Genomic DNA, 14,252 nt, shown 5'->3' on the forward strand with positions numbered 1-14,252 from the left:
ATTTGTTTTTTGTGTATGGAGACAATAAATAGCAAACAGAGTAATTTCATAGAATGGCTTTAAAATTACTATTGCTTCCTTTATAATTTGCCAGTCATCAAAATGAATCTGCAATCGTTGTCAAGCGTTGTCGCTTACAATAGCTGCAACTTGATTGATTTCAAAATTAGTTATTACGTCTTTCAAAAAACTGTGCCAAGTTTTCAGTTGTGTGGCCTTCACAAAATTGTTCGCAGGATTAGAGGTAGGACCTTAGAACACAATTTTGGTCAATAAAATCACCGGTTACTGCCATAAATGATGTATTGGTTTTGGAGGTCCACCCGTCCGTGGTGAGGCATACGGCTTTGGCTGATTTTACTGACACTTTCACTGTGACTAAAATATCGTTATAAATTTTTGGTAGTAAGTTCTTGGAGAGAGTCAGTCTAGTTGGCAAAGTGTATCCCGGGCAATGCGACACAGATTCAATAAGCTTTTTAAATTCAAGCTCCTCAACAATTTTTAATGCGTGATGTCCCTTTGCTACCATCTTCATTACCTGCATGCCGATCTGTTCTACTTTTCTTATCGATACTGGTCTTCGAATAAGCTGTGTTATCCTTTGCTGTTGGTTTCTCGCTTGAGCGCTCGTGGTCGCCATTTCCCCATCAACAAAATCGGATTCCAAGTTTACGGTTTGAACATTTTTAGTTGCGGGATCCACACTTTGTCTTTCTAGGCTCAAAGGGATTAAAGGATGTTTTGTCTTCATATGACGTTTCAAATTGCCGTGAGATCCTCCAGCGATACCAAGTGACGCCTGACAATAGTTACACCACAATAGTTACAACCAACTTGATACAGACATAATTATACTTTAAAAAATGCGTATCTGATTAGCCGATCTTTTTATACCCTCAGCCTTTAGGCTAAAGAGGGTATTTACACTTTGATACGACCAAAAATGTGCCTCATCGAAATAATGGTTTTAGACCCCAAGTATGTTTGTACGATATCCGTTTCAGACAATTTTGAGTAGATCTAGCAATGTCCGTCCGTTTGTCCGTCTGTCTGGCCGGCTGGTGCGCACGATAACTCTCGAACGGATCAATCGATTCGGTTCAAATTTTGGGTATCGAAATATTTTGTCCAGATTCGATTTAAGTTCGAAGATGGGCCATATAGGTCCACTCCTTCAGGTATTGTCAAAAATTGTCGCAAAACTTGTGCGCACGATAACTCTTGTAGGGAATAACCGATTTGGTTTATACTTTGCACATCGTGTAATTTCTACCAAACTTAGATGAGGTTCCAATATGGACTCAATCGGTAAACTCTTTCGAGTACCTCCCACACCAAATTTGGGAAAAGTTCAGTTTAGGATCTGCTCTCGAATCGCCTTGGTTTTTGTTGTAACATTTTGTATTCACTGTCCCCTATACGAAGGTACAAGTTTCCTCAGGGGCAAGTCCATACTTCCTGAAAAAATAGCCTGAAAGTTGAAAAACAAACCCTATGACACCATGTTTATGGGTGGAAGCGCAAGATAATTCTCGAACGGAAATGACGATTCCAGCCAAAATTTGGCCTTCGTAATATTGTTTCCAAACTTAGTTTATGTTCGTATATAAGCCATATTGGTCCACTCCTTCAGGTACCTACCCCACAAAAGTTCAAAAATATTCAGAAAAATTGTACGCACGATAACTCTTGATGGGAGTGACCGATTTGGTCCATTCTTTACACATTCACATAATATCTACCAGATATAGATCAGGTTTGAATATGGAATATGGAGTGGACAAATATCCACTCCTTCCCGTACCTCCCACACAAAATTTTGGATAAGTTCACTTTAAGACCTGCTATTAAATCACTTTGATTTTTGTTAAAGCAACTTACATTCGCTGGCTCAATTACGACGGTAAAAGTTGTTTCAGGGGCAAGTCCATACTTCTTGAGAAAACAGTCCGAAGGGTGTAAAAACCCCCTATGGCACCCCCATGGTCTATGTCGGTCCATTCCTTTAAGTACCTTTTCCGCAAAATTTTTGAACTTTAATCCTAATCAACATTTTTGTCGATTCATACGACCAAAATTTTGAAACCCCCTAAATACATAAGTTTTTTTTTTTTTTTTTGTGAAAAAAGTGTCTAGTATTCTCATATGAATGAGAATCACACTCACTTTTCGGCTTTTCCAAAGAAACACCAAAATCAAAATATTTTGCAACATGTCAGCGCGTATCAACTAAGAATTCTTCGAATTCTGTGAGTTGAAAAGAACACCAACACAGTTGCCTGTGAGGTTGTTTACTGGAATTTTGTTTTTTTTTTTTTGTTTTTAACAAAGCTCCAATCCGCCCGTGCCTTGGCTGTTTTTTGTTTGTTTTGTTTATTGTTGAAGTTCAATCTCATTTTCGATTGTTTGAGTGGAGTATTCCCCCGTTGGCTCAACTTCATTTATTACCCTCTATTACAGAGAGTAATGTTTGCTCAAAGAAACACTCTGATCGAGAATTTCTTCTTTTCTTTGAGCACGTATCTATTTGTGCTAGCAATTGACACTTGGGTATAAAAAGTTTCTTGTTGAAAAACAAGAAATAAGGGAACTGATGAAGATCTGTGGCGAGATCTGAAACTATAGTATTCCCTGCCTTACTCCTTGGTAAACATCGCCAATTTTTTCCCACTAATAAATTAAAGTTGTTTTAATAAAATATTAAAACAACGACTATGGGATTAAGCCTGACTATTTTGAAAAACAAAATAGAAGTCGTCATCCCAAACAAAAAAACGCCACCCTCCTAAAATAACAATATTTAAGGGGTTTTAAGAGATCATAAATTGCTTCACATATCTTTTATGTTATTCCTTTTGTAATGAAACGAAAATTCGTACATTAAGAAAGCGCATAAATGTTATATGCAAATTTAAAAATAAATAAAAGTGTTTTCATTAATTTAAAATGAAAAGAACGACGGAGCTTTACACAAAATGACATGTGAACGTACGATTGAACAAAAGGAGCGATTTAACCAAAAGACGATTGAGTAAAGCTAAAAACACATACAACGTTTGAGTAAAGTTTTGCCTTGGGCGTTGACAAAAAACAACAACAGGGCGACGCCGACACCAAAGTCCGGCGTTGATGTGTGCCAGCATATATTTCAAATGAATTTGAATTTTTCGGCATCATGCCCAACAGTGTAAAAACGGCCAAAACGACACAAAACTACCCAAACGTTGTATCTGTTTACAGCTTAAGAAGGTAGCATTATCAGCCCAGCTGATGGTAACATAATGTGTCAATTGCATTGAATTTATGTCAAATTTTGACATCTTATGTTACCAAAAACGGCAGTTGCTGCTACCTTCTAATTGTATCATGACCCAAACGCTGTATGTGTTTTCAGCTTAACAGCGTTAAATGGAAGAAGGAACTATATGGAACGAAGGAACGACATTAAGGAACTAGTTCCTTTTGTTAAAAGGAACGAGGAAGATCGAACCGTCCAGTGAATTAAGCTGAAAACAGATACAACGTTTGATTAAAGTTTTGGGTTGGGCGTCGAGAAAAAAACAACAACAACAGGGCGACGACGATACCAAAGTCCAGCGTTTATCTGTTTGTCGGCATATATTTCAAATGAATTTGAATTTTTCGGCATCATGCCCAACAGTGTAAAAACGGCCAAAACGACACAAAACTTTACCCAAACGTTGTATCTGTTTTCAGCTTTAGATTGCCCAACTCTAGCATACTTCGTCGAAATAGTGTATTAGAATAATACTATGTTTACATTTACGAAATCCACTCGATTTCAACTGTCAATTCCATTGCTCAAACGTCAAATGCAGTTTATTTATTCTGGGATATTTCGCAATAGCTTATATTTTTACTGCATCTTTGGATTGATTAAAAACACAATCCAAAGATTGCCTTTAAATTCAATCCAAAAGACTACATAAAAAGTTGTGATTTGGATCGAAAACGGAGTGCATCCTAGCTGCGCGCTCTCTTGTAAAATTCATAAGTACAAATTCCGTTGGAGTACATCTTTTTCTATGAATTCACTTATGAATTTTACCAGAGAGCGCGCAGCTAGGATGCACTCCATTTTGCTTCCACAGCACACAGTTGGGATGTAGTCCATTTTCGATCCAAATCACTGCATTTGATGCAGTGTTTTGGATTGAATTTAAGTGCAGTCTAAAGATGCCATAAAAATGCAAGCCATTGCAATGTATCCCAAAATATATAAAATGCATTTATTATTTGTGTAAAACAAGAATATTGAGAACTTTATTACATTAAGGCCCGTTCTTACATCTTGTCTTTAAAGTCAATTTTTGTATACCTTACTTTAAAGCGCTCGGCACATACGATGCGTTGAGCGTCGCGGTACAACAACCACTTGAAAAAAGTGTAAATTATGCCAAGTTTTTTGAAAAACAACAATGTGGCTGACGCATAAAGCCTTTACCTAATTAACTGCGTGTTGCGTGTGCGTTCAAAAATACAAAAACAAAATACATGTATTTCAAATTGAAAACAACAACAAATACATGTATTTTGTTTTTGTATTTTTGAACGCACACGCAACACGCAGTTAATTAGGTAAAGGCTTTATGCGTCAGCCACATTGTTGTTTTTCAAAAAACTTGGCATAATTTACACTTTTTTCAAGTGGTTGTTGTACCGCGACGCTCAACGCATCGTATGTGCCGAGCGCTTTAAAGTAAGGTATACAAAAATTGACTTTAAAGACAAGATGTAAGAACGGGCCTTAATGTAATAAAGTTCTCAATATTCTTGTTTTACACAAATAATAAATGCATTTTATATATTTTGGGATACATTGCAATGGCTTGCATTTTTATGGCATCTTTAGACTGCACTTAAATTCAATCCAAAACACTGCATCAAATGCAGTGATTTGGATCGAAAATGGACTACATCCCAACTGTGTGCTGTGGAAGCAAAATGGAGTGCATCCTAGCTGCGCGCTCTCTGGTAAAATTCATAAGTGAATTCATAGAAAAAGATGTACTCCAACGGAATTTGTACTTATGAATTTTACAAGAGAGCGCGCAGCTAGGATGCACTCCGTTTTCGATCCAAATCACAACTTTTTATGTAGTCTTTTGGATTGAATTTAAGTGCAGTCTAAAGATGCCATAAAAATGCAAGCCATTGCAATGTATCCCAAAATATATAAAATGCATTTATTATTTGTGTAAAACAAGAATATTGAGAACTTTATTACATTAAGGCCCGTTCTTACATCTTGTCTTTAAAGTCAATTTTTGTATACCTTACTTTAAAGCGCTCGGCACATACGATGCGTTGAGCGTCGCGGTACAACAACCACTTGAAAAAAGTGTAAATTATGCCAAGTTTTTTGAAAAACAACAATGTGGCTGACGCATAAAGCCTTTACCTAATTAACTGCGTGTTGCGTGTGCGTTCAAAAATACAAAAACAAAATACATGTATTTGTTGTTGTTTTCAATTTGAAATACATGTATTTTGTTTTTGTATTTTTGAACGCACACGCAACACGCAGTTAATTAGGTAAAGGCGTTATGCGTCAGCCACATTGTTGTTTTTCAAAAAACTTGGCATAATTTACACTTTTTTCAAGTGGTTGTTGTACCGCGACGCTCAACGCATCGTATGTGCCGAGCGCTTTAAAGTAAGGTATACAAAAATTGACTTTAAAGACAAGATGTAAGAACGGGCCTTAATGTAATAAAGTTCTCAATATTCTTGTTTTACACAAATAATAAATGCATTTTATATATTTTGGGATACATTGCAATGGCTTGCATTTTTATGGCATCTTTAGACTGCACTTAAATTCAATCCAAAACACTGCATCAAATGCAGTGATTTGGATCGAAAATGGACTACATCCCAACTGTGTGCTGTGGAAGCAAAATGGAGTGCATCCTAGCTGCGCGCTCTCTGGTAAAATTCATAAGTGAATTCATAGAAAAAGATGTACTCCAACGGAATTTGTACTTATGAATTTTACAAGAGAGCGCGCAGCTAGGATGCACTCCGTTTTCGATCCAAATCACAACTTTTTATGTAGTCTTTTGGATTGAATTTAAAGGCAATCTTTGGATTGTGTTTTTAATCAATCCAAAGATGCAGTAAAAATATAAGCTATTGCGAAATATCCCAGAATAAATAAACTGCATTTGACGTTTGAGCAATGGAATTGACAGTTGAAATCGAGTGGATTTCGTAAATGTAAACATAGTATTATTCTAATACACTATTTCGACGAAGTATGCTAGAGTTGGGCAATCTAAAGCTGAAAACAGATACAACGTTTGGGTAAAGTTTTGTGTCGTTTTGGCCGTTTTTACACTGTTGGGCATGATGCCGAAAAATTCAAATTCATTTGAAATATATGCCGACAAACAGATAAACGCTGGACTTTGGTATCGTCGTCGCCCTGTTGTTGTTGTTTTTTTCTCGACGCCCAACCCAAAACTTTAATCAAACGTTGTATCTGTTTTCAGCTTAATTCACTGGACGGTTCGATCTTCCTCGTTCCTTTTAACAAAAGGAACTAGTTCCTTAATGTCGTTCCTTCGTTCCATATAGTTCCTTCTTCCATTTAACGCTGTTAAGCTGAAAACACATACAGCGTTTGGGTCATGATACAATTAGAAGGTAGCAGCAACTGCCGTTTTTGGTAACATAAGATGTCAAAATTTGACATAAATTCAATGCAATTGACACATTATGTTACCATCAGCTGGGCTGATAATGCTACCTTCTTAAGCTGTAAACAGATACAACGTTTGGGTAGTTTTGTGTCGTTTTGGCCGTTTTTACACTGTTGGGCATGATGCCGAAAAATTCAAATTCATTTGAAATATATGCTGGCACACATCAACGCCGGACTTTGGTGTCGGCGTCGCCCTGTTGTTGTTGTTTTTTGTCAACGCCCAAGGCAAAACTTTACTCAAACGTTGTATGTGTTTTTAGCTTTACTCAATCGTCTTTTGGTTAAATCGCTCCTTTTGTTCAATCGTACGTTCACATGTCATTTTGTGTAAAGCTCCGTCGTTCTTTTCATTTTAAATTAATGAAAACACTTTTATTTATTTTTAAATTTGCATATAACATTTATGCGCTTTCTTAATGTACGAATTTTCGTTTCATTACAAAAGGAATAACATAAAAGATATGTGAAGCAATTTATGATCTCTTAAAACCCCTTAAATATTGTTATTTTAGGAGGGTGGCGTTTTTTTGTTTGGGATGACGACTTCTATTTTGTTTTTCAAAATAGTCAGGCTTAATCCCATAGTCGTTGTTTTAATATTTTATTAAAACAACTTTAATTTATTAGTGGGAAAAAATTGGCGATGTTTACCAAGGAGTAAGGCAGGGAATACTATAGTTTCAGATCTCGCCACAGATCTTCATCAGTTCCCTTATTTCTTGTTTTTCAACAAGAAACTTTTTATACCCAAGTGTCAATTGCTAGCACAAATAGATACGTGCTCAAAGAAAAGAAGAAATTCTCGATCAGAGTGTTTCTTTGAGCAAACATTACTCTCTGTAATAGAGGGTAATAAATGAAGTTGAGCCAACGGGGGAATACTCCACTCAAACAATCGAAAATGAGATTGAACTTCAACAATAAACAAAACAAACAAAAAACAGCCAAGGCACGGGCGGATTGGAGCTTTGTTAAAAACAAAAAAAAAAAAAAAAACAAAATTCCAGTAAACAACCTCACAGGCAACTGTGTTGGTGTTCTTTTCAACTCACAGAATTCGAAGAATTCTTAGTTGATACGCGCTGACATGTTGCAAAATATTTTAACAATAAACAAAACAAACAAAAAACAGCCAAGGCACGGGCGGATTGGAGCTTTGTTAAAAACAAAAAAAAAAAAAAAACAAAATTCCAGTAAACAACCTCACAGGCAACTGTGTTGGTGTTCTTTTCAACTCACAGAATTCGAAGAATTCTTAGTTGATACGCGCTGACATGTTGCAAAATATTTTGATTTTGGTGTTTCTTTGGAAAAGCCGAAAAGTGAGTGTGATTCTCATTCACAGTGCATCCTAGCTGCGCGCTCTCTTGTAAAATTCATAAGCACAAATTCCGTTGGAGTACATCTTTTTCTATGAATTCACTTATGAATTTTACCAGAGAGCGCGCAGCTAGGATGCACTCCATTTTGCTTCCACAGCACACAGTTGGGATGTAGTCCATTTTCGATCCAAATCACTGCATTTGATGCAGTGTTTTGGATTGAATTTAAGTGCAGTCTAAAGATGCCATAAAAATGCAAGCCATTGCAATGTATCCCAAAATATATAAAATGCATTTATTATTTGTGTAAAACAAGAATATTGAGAACTTTATTACATTAAGGCCCGTTCTTACATCTTGTCTTTAAAGTCAATTTTTGTATACCTTACTTTAAAGCGCTCGGCACATACGATGCGTTGAGCGTCGCGGTACAACAACCACTTGAAAAAAGTGTAAATTATGCCAAGTTTTTTGAAAAACAACAATGTGGCTGACGCATAAAGCCTTTACCTAATTAACTGCGTGTTGCGTGTGCGTTCAAAAATACAAAAACAAAATACATGTATTTCAAATTGAAAACAACAACAAATACATGTATTTTGTTTTTGTATTTTTGAACGCACACGCAACACGCAGTTAATTAGGTAAAGGCTTTAAAGTTGAACATAATCATGGTACAAATATACAGGTAGCCGCATCGGCAATTGTTGGTAACATAAGATGTCAAAATTTGACATCAATTCAATGCAATTGACATATTATGTTACCATCAGCTGGTTTGATAATGCTACCTGTATTATTGTACCATGAACATAATTTAACTTTTTGGGACAACGGGTGTCCCAACGTGTCACTAAACGGACCATATGTGCCGAGGGCTTAAGAATAAGTAGGGAATAAAGTTAGCATTCCCAGCAAAAAAATTGGAAGTTGTGCAATTGGAGTTATGATTTCGCTTGGATTAAATGGAGAACGGAAGAAGTACACACAATTGTGATTGAATTTAATGGAAACTTTTTTTAATTTTTGTTTGTATAATAAAGTTCTTTGTATTCTTGTTTTACACAAATAATAAATGCATTTTATTTGTTCTGGGATATTTCGCAATAGCTTGCATTTTTACTGCATCTTTAGATTGATTAAAAACACAATACGAAGAGTGCCTTTAAATTCAGTCCAAACGACTACATTGAAAGCTGTGATTTGAAAACGGAGTGCATCCTAGCTGTGTGCTGTGAAAGCAAAATAGAGTGCATCCTAGCTGCGCGCTCTCTTGTAAAATTCATAAGTGCCCAGCAAAAAGTTTGCATCCGCGGATGCAGTTAAATCACTACAAATGTACGGTACATTTGCCGTTGGAGTACAAACACAAATTAAAAAAGTTTCCATTAAATTCAATCGCATTTGAGCTTACTTCCTCCGTTCTCGATTTAATCCAAGCGCATCTGATTTTCTTTCATCATCCTAAAGTTTTTTATGTTGCCCTCCGATCACTACGAGGGCGGTTCGGAAACTTCTTAGGCTATCAATGAAAGATAATAGTTAAGGCGAGAACACAGTCAGCTCTTCGCTTAATTTTTCAGCTTAGCTTATTTCTTCACCAGGCCGCTTATTTCTTGGTATCACACATCGAAGCGTAAAATTCATAAAGCTGAAAACACATACAACGTTTAAATAAAGTTTTGTGTCGTTTTGGCCGTTTTTACACTGTTTGGCATGATGCCGAAAAATTCAAATTCATTTGAAATATATGCCGGCAAACGCATCAACGCCGGACTTTGATGTCGGCGTCGCCCTGTTGTTGCTGTTTTTTTTCAATGCCCAACGCAAAACTTTACTCAAACGTTGTATGTGCTTTCAGCTTAATAATTATTTCAATATATCAAATAAAATTCAATTTTTTAATATGAATTGTTCGTAAATAATTAGTACAGAACATAAAAATGACAGCCAAATTCTAGTTTTCAAATTGAACACGTATTTATATCAAATTGAATGTCGAAACAAAATGTCAAAAATGAAGCCAGGCGAAGAATTCAAAAGTTCAACAATTTTCAATTTTGTGGCCTGAAGTCTCGCTTCGTTGTGGTCTGTCCTATTGAAAACAGTACAATTTCACTTATGTGCTTTGAAGCTAGGCTGAAAAAATAAGCAACAAAAATCCATTGTGTTCTCACCTTTAGTTTTTCAAAAATATTTTTATTTTTCAATATAATCTCCTGAAACTTCAATACACTTACAGCCAGTTTCTATATCTCGAAAGAAGAATGTGTGCGAACGAAACACGCCCGAACTTTAGTTTTCGAAATAGTTTTACCTTTGCTTCAAAGCAAAAAACAAATTTGAAAAACAAACAAGAGTTTGGACTTGTTTCTTTCGCACACACTCTTCTTTCGACATACAGAAACTGGCTGTTAGTCCAACGATTTTCTATCCCTTGATTAAAATAGTTTTCCTCAAGGTCTTCAAAATAGTGGTTTACAACTGTAATTGCATCTTCATTTGAGGTAAAACGCTTGCCAGCATGGATTTTTTTAGATTTGGGAACAAGTAAGTGTCACTGTGAGCTAAATCAGGAGAATCATGGTACAATAATTCTTTGGTAGGCCACAGCTAACAGCTGATTACAATTTTTTTTTTGTTATGGCTTAATCTGTCAAAACCGTGTTGACATGCAGAGTTGATATTTATTATTGATCAAAAAATTCAACTCTGTTTTGTTTTCATTTCAACATTTCGTTCTTCTTCTTTGTTTACTCATCCGTTATAATTCATCAAAACAATTTTGACGTTTTACGCCATAGCGACAGGGTTGTATTTTTTGGCGATTCTCATACCTGGCCTACCTATGAATTATTGTACCATGAGGAGAATAAGGTGGGTGGTCAAGCAACTCGTACTTTAATTCGTTGATTTTAGCCATTGTTAAAACACTCTTGTGTGCTGGTGCGTTGTCTTGATGAAAAATTATTTTTTTGTGTTGTAAGCCAGAACGTTTTTCTCGACTTTGTACCTTTAATTGATCCAAAAGTTTGCAATCATGGTAGAACAAATACAAGGTAAAGTTAATACTACAACAAATACAACTCGAACAACAACCACAAAGGAATTTGTTTTTGTTTGTAACGTTACTGTCAGTTGTATTTGTAAACAAAACAAGGAAATGTCTATAAATTATTGGAATTTAAAAAACTAATAATTTTTCACATTTGGTTGAATATTTTGGAAAACATGAATGAAAACTCGTTAGATTTTCAATTTGAATGTTTCCATATCATTACACTAAATGAATAACTTCTCGCAGAAAGTAGAATTCTTGCAAAAATGTTTGGGGTCGCTGGTAATTCATTGAAAAAAGAGAAGCTGCTTCAATCGTTTGCTTTTGAAAACAAAAAAAAACACATGTTTATTAGGCTTTTATTATTTTCAAGTTTAAAAACACCACACATATTAACAAATATTGTACCGTCTCTATAAGCGGTGTTTTAGTGTGCGGCATGTCGTTCGGACCTGTAGGAGGTTACATGTCAATGATATGAAGCCGTCTTTATGGGAAATAGTTTTTTTTCTGATGAATAAATTTGTTCTTCAAAAATATATATCCCTAATATAAATCGAACATAGAAATAAATACATAAAATGTCGTATGGAATTTGACACTAACACTACAACCTAGTTCAGTCAGCTGGGTATTGCTGCTACCTTTTCTTGTTCTACCATGGTTTGCAATAGTACTCTGAATTTATTGTTTTACCCTTTTGCAGATAGTCAATCAATAAAATACCTTTGACGTCCCAAAAAACCGTTGCCATAACCTTACCAGCCGATTGAATTGTTTTTGCCTTCTTTGGGGCACTTCCTCCAGCTTCAGTCCATTGTTTGGATTGTTCTTTTGTCTCTGGAGTATAGTGGTGGATCCATGTCTCATCAACAGTTATGAAACGACGCTTAAAATCAATTTTATTCCACTTAAAACGATCCAAACAAGCTTGAGAAATTTTCATTCTTATGCGTTTTTGATAGACTGTTAACAAATGCGGCACCCATCTTGCAGAAAGCTTTTTCATCTGTAGTCTTCATGCAAAATTAAATGGACTCGATCATTTGAGATGCCCATGATATTAGCAATTTCACGCACTTTTATTCGTCGATCATTTAATACCATATCATGCACTTTGGCTACAATTTCTGGCTAAGAAGTTTCCGAACTGCCCTCGTAGTTCAGCTTTCGACATGGACTCCAACTCCACCCCATTAAAAATTGTTCGTAACTCTGTTGGACTACATCGAAAGATGTTGTGAAATCATAACTCCAATTGCACAACTTCCAAATTTTTTTGCTGGGTGAATTCATAGGAAAAGGTCCCAGCAAAAAGTTTGCATCCGCGGATGCAGTTAAATCACTAGAACAATTGCCGCTGGAGTACATCTTTTCCTATGAATTCACCTATGAATTTTACAAGAGAGCACGCAGCTAGGATGCACTACATTTTTCTTTCACGGCACACAGCTAGGATGCACTTCATTTTCGATCCAAATCACAGGCTTTGATGTAGTGTTTTGGATTGAATTTAAATGCAGTCTAAAGATGCTATAAAATGCAAGCCATTGCAAATATCCCAAAATAATAAAATACATTGCTTATTCGTGTAAACAAGAATATTAACTTTATTACACTAATACAAATTATAAAAACTCTCCATTAAATTTGGTCATAACTGAGTTTACTTCCTCTGCTCTGCTTTTTTTGACACCCCAACTGATATTGCTTCATCATCCAAATGGTTTTTCATTTTTCCTCCAACTCCAGTTCAGTAATGCGATTCTGTAACTCTCTACCAATGGAATTAACGACAAATGTCAATAGTTAACGATATTTGTCGGTAAGTGCACCTGCGTGAAGTTAGCAACGAAAGTTAGCAACGATAACAAAAGTTATCGAAAAAATACAGGGCGACACAGAACGCCCAAAATTTGCATTTAATACGTTTTTTCCAACTGTGGGGACGAAAAATAGCTACGACTATAAAAATTTAATTTATTTATTAATTAAAAAATAAGCTCCAATGTATAAACGACCACAAGAAACTATACATAAAAGGAAAGAAGGAGTCCTCACGAGCATTTTGGCACACTCCATATGCTCCAGGTCAGTTTTTTGTAGAACAAAGTTTCCAATTTTCTGGTTTCCAACTGGTGGTCAGGACAGAAAATTGGCTCTGGAAGCCACAATATAAAAACGTACACAAAAGTATCAACGGAATATGAAAGAGGGAGTCCTTAAGACCATTTTGGCGTACTCCATATGTTCCAGGTCAGTTTTTTGTGGAACAAAGTTTCCAATTTTCTGGTTTCCAACTGGTGGTCAGGACAGAGAATTGGCTCTGGAAGCCACAATATAAAAACATACACAAAAGTCTCAACGGAATATGAAAGAGGGAGACCTTAGGACCATTTTGGCATACTCCACATGTTCCAGGTCAGTTTTTTGTGGAACAAAGTTTCCAATTTTCTGGTTTCCAACTGGTGGTCAGGACAGAAAATTGGCTCTGGAAGCCACAATATAAAAACGTACACAAAAGTCTCAACGGAATATGAAAGAGGGAGTCCTTATGACCATTTTGGCATACTCCATATGTTCCAGGTCAGTTTTTTATGGAACAATGTTTCCAATTTTCTGGTTTCCAACTGGTGGTCAGGACACAAAAAACCAGCAAAAGAGAGCGATTCGAGAGAGATATTTTGACAGTTCTTTCACTGAGAGCTTGCAAATCAGGGATGCCAACTGTTCCGAGGTAAAAATCGCTACAACCTTAAAACAGTTGAAATTCCTGCTTAAACAGTAGTTTTTGTGCGTCAAAAATCACCACAAGTAGCGGGAAAACCACCAACTTGACACCCCTGTTGCAAATGCCTGCTGGACAAATTTCTTCTAGCAGCAACTTCTTCCTCAATCATCTGTTTTTAATTTGTTGTTCGCAAAATATGCGAAACAAATACACTTTCTACCTTTGATCTTTTCACCACGATGAAGCAAAAATAAATTTAATTTATTCGCGATATTTTTCAGTCTTTTTAATATTATAAAAATATTGCAAAACTTTAAAAAAACATTTGAAGAAGATATCATTTTCGATAGAATTGGTATGTTTATGTGGGTAATGAAATTTTTTGTGAAAATAAAAATTTGAAAAAGAGAT

The sequence above is a fragment of the Musca autumnalis genome, unplaced genomic scaffold (genome assembly GCF_047663935.1).
Source record: "Musca autumnalis isolate F117 unplaced genomic scaffold, ASM4766393v1 scaffold_3, whole genome shotgun sequence".
NCBI classification, from domain to species: Eukaryota; Metazoa; Arthropoda; class Insecta; order Diptera; family Muscidae; genus Musca; species Musca autumnalis.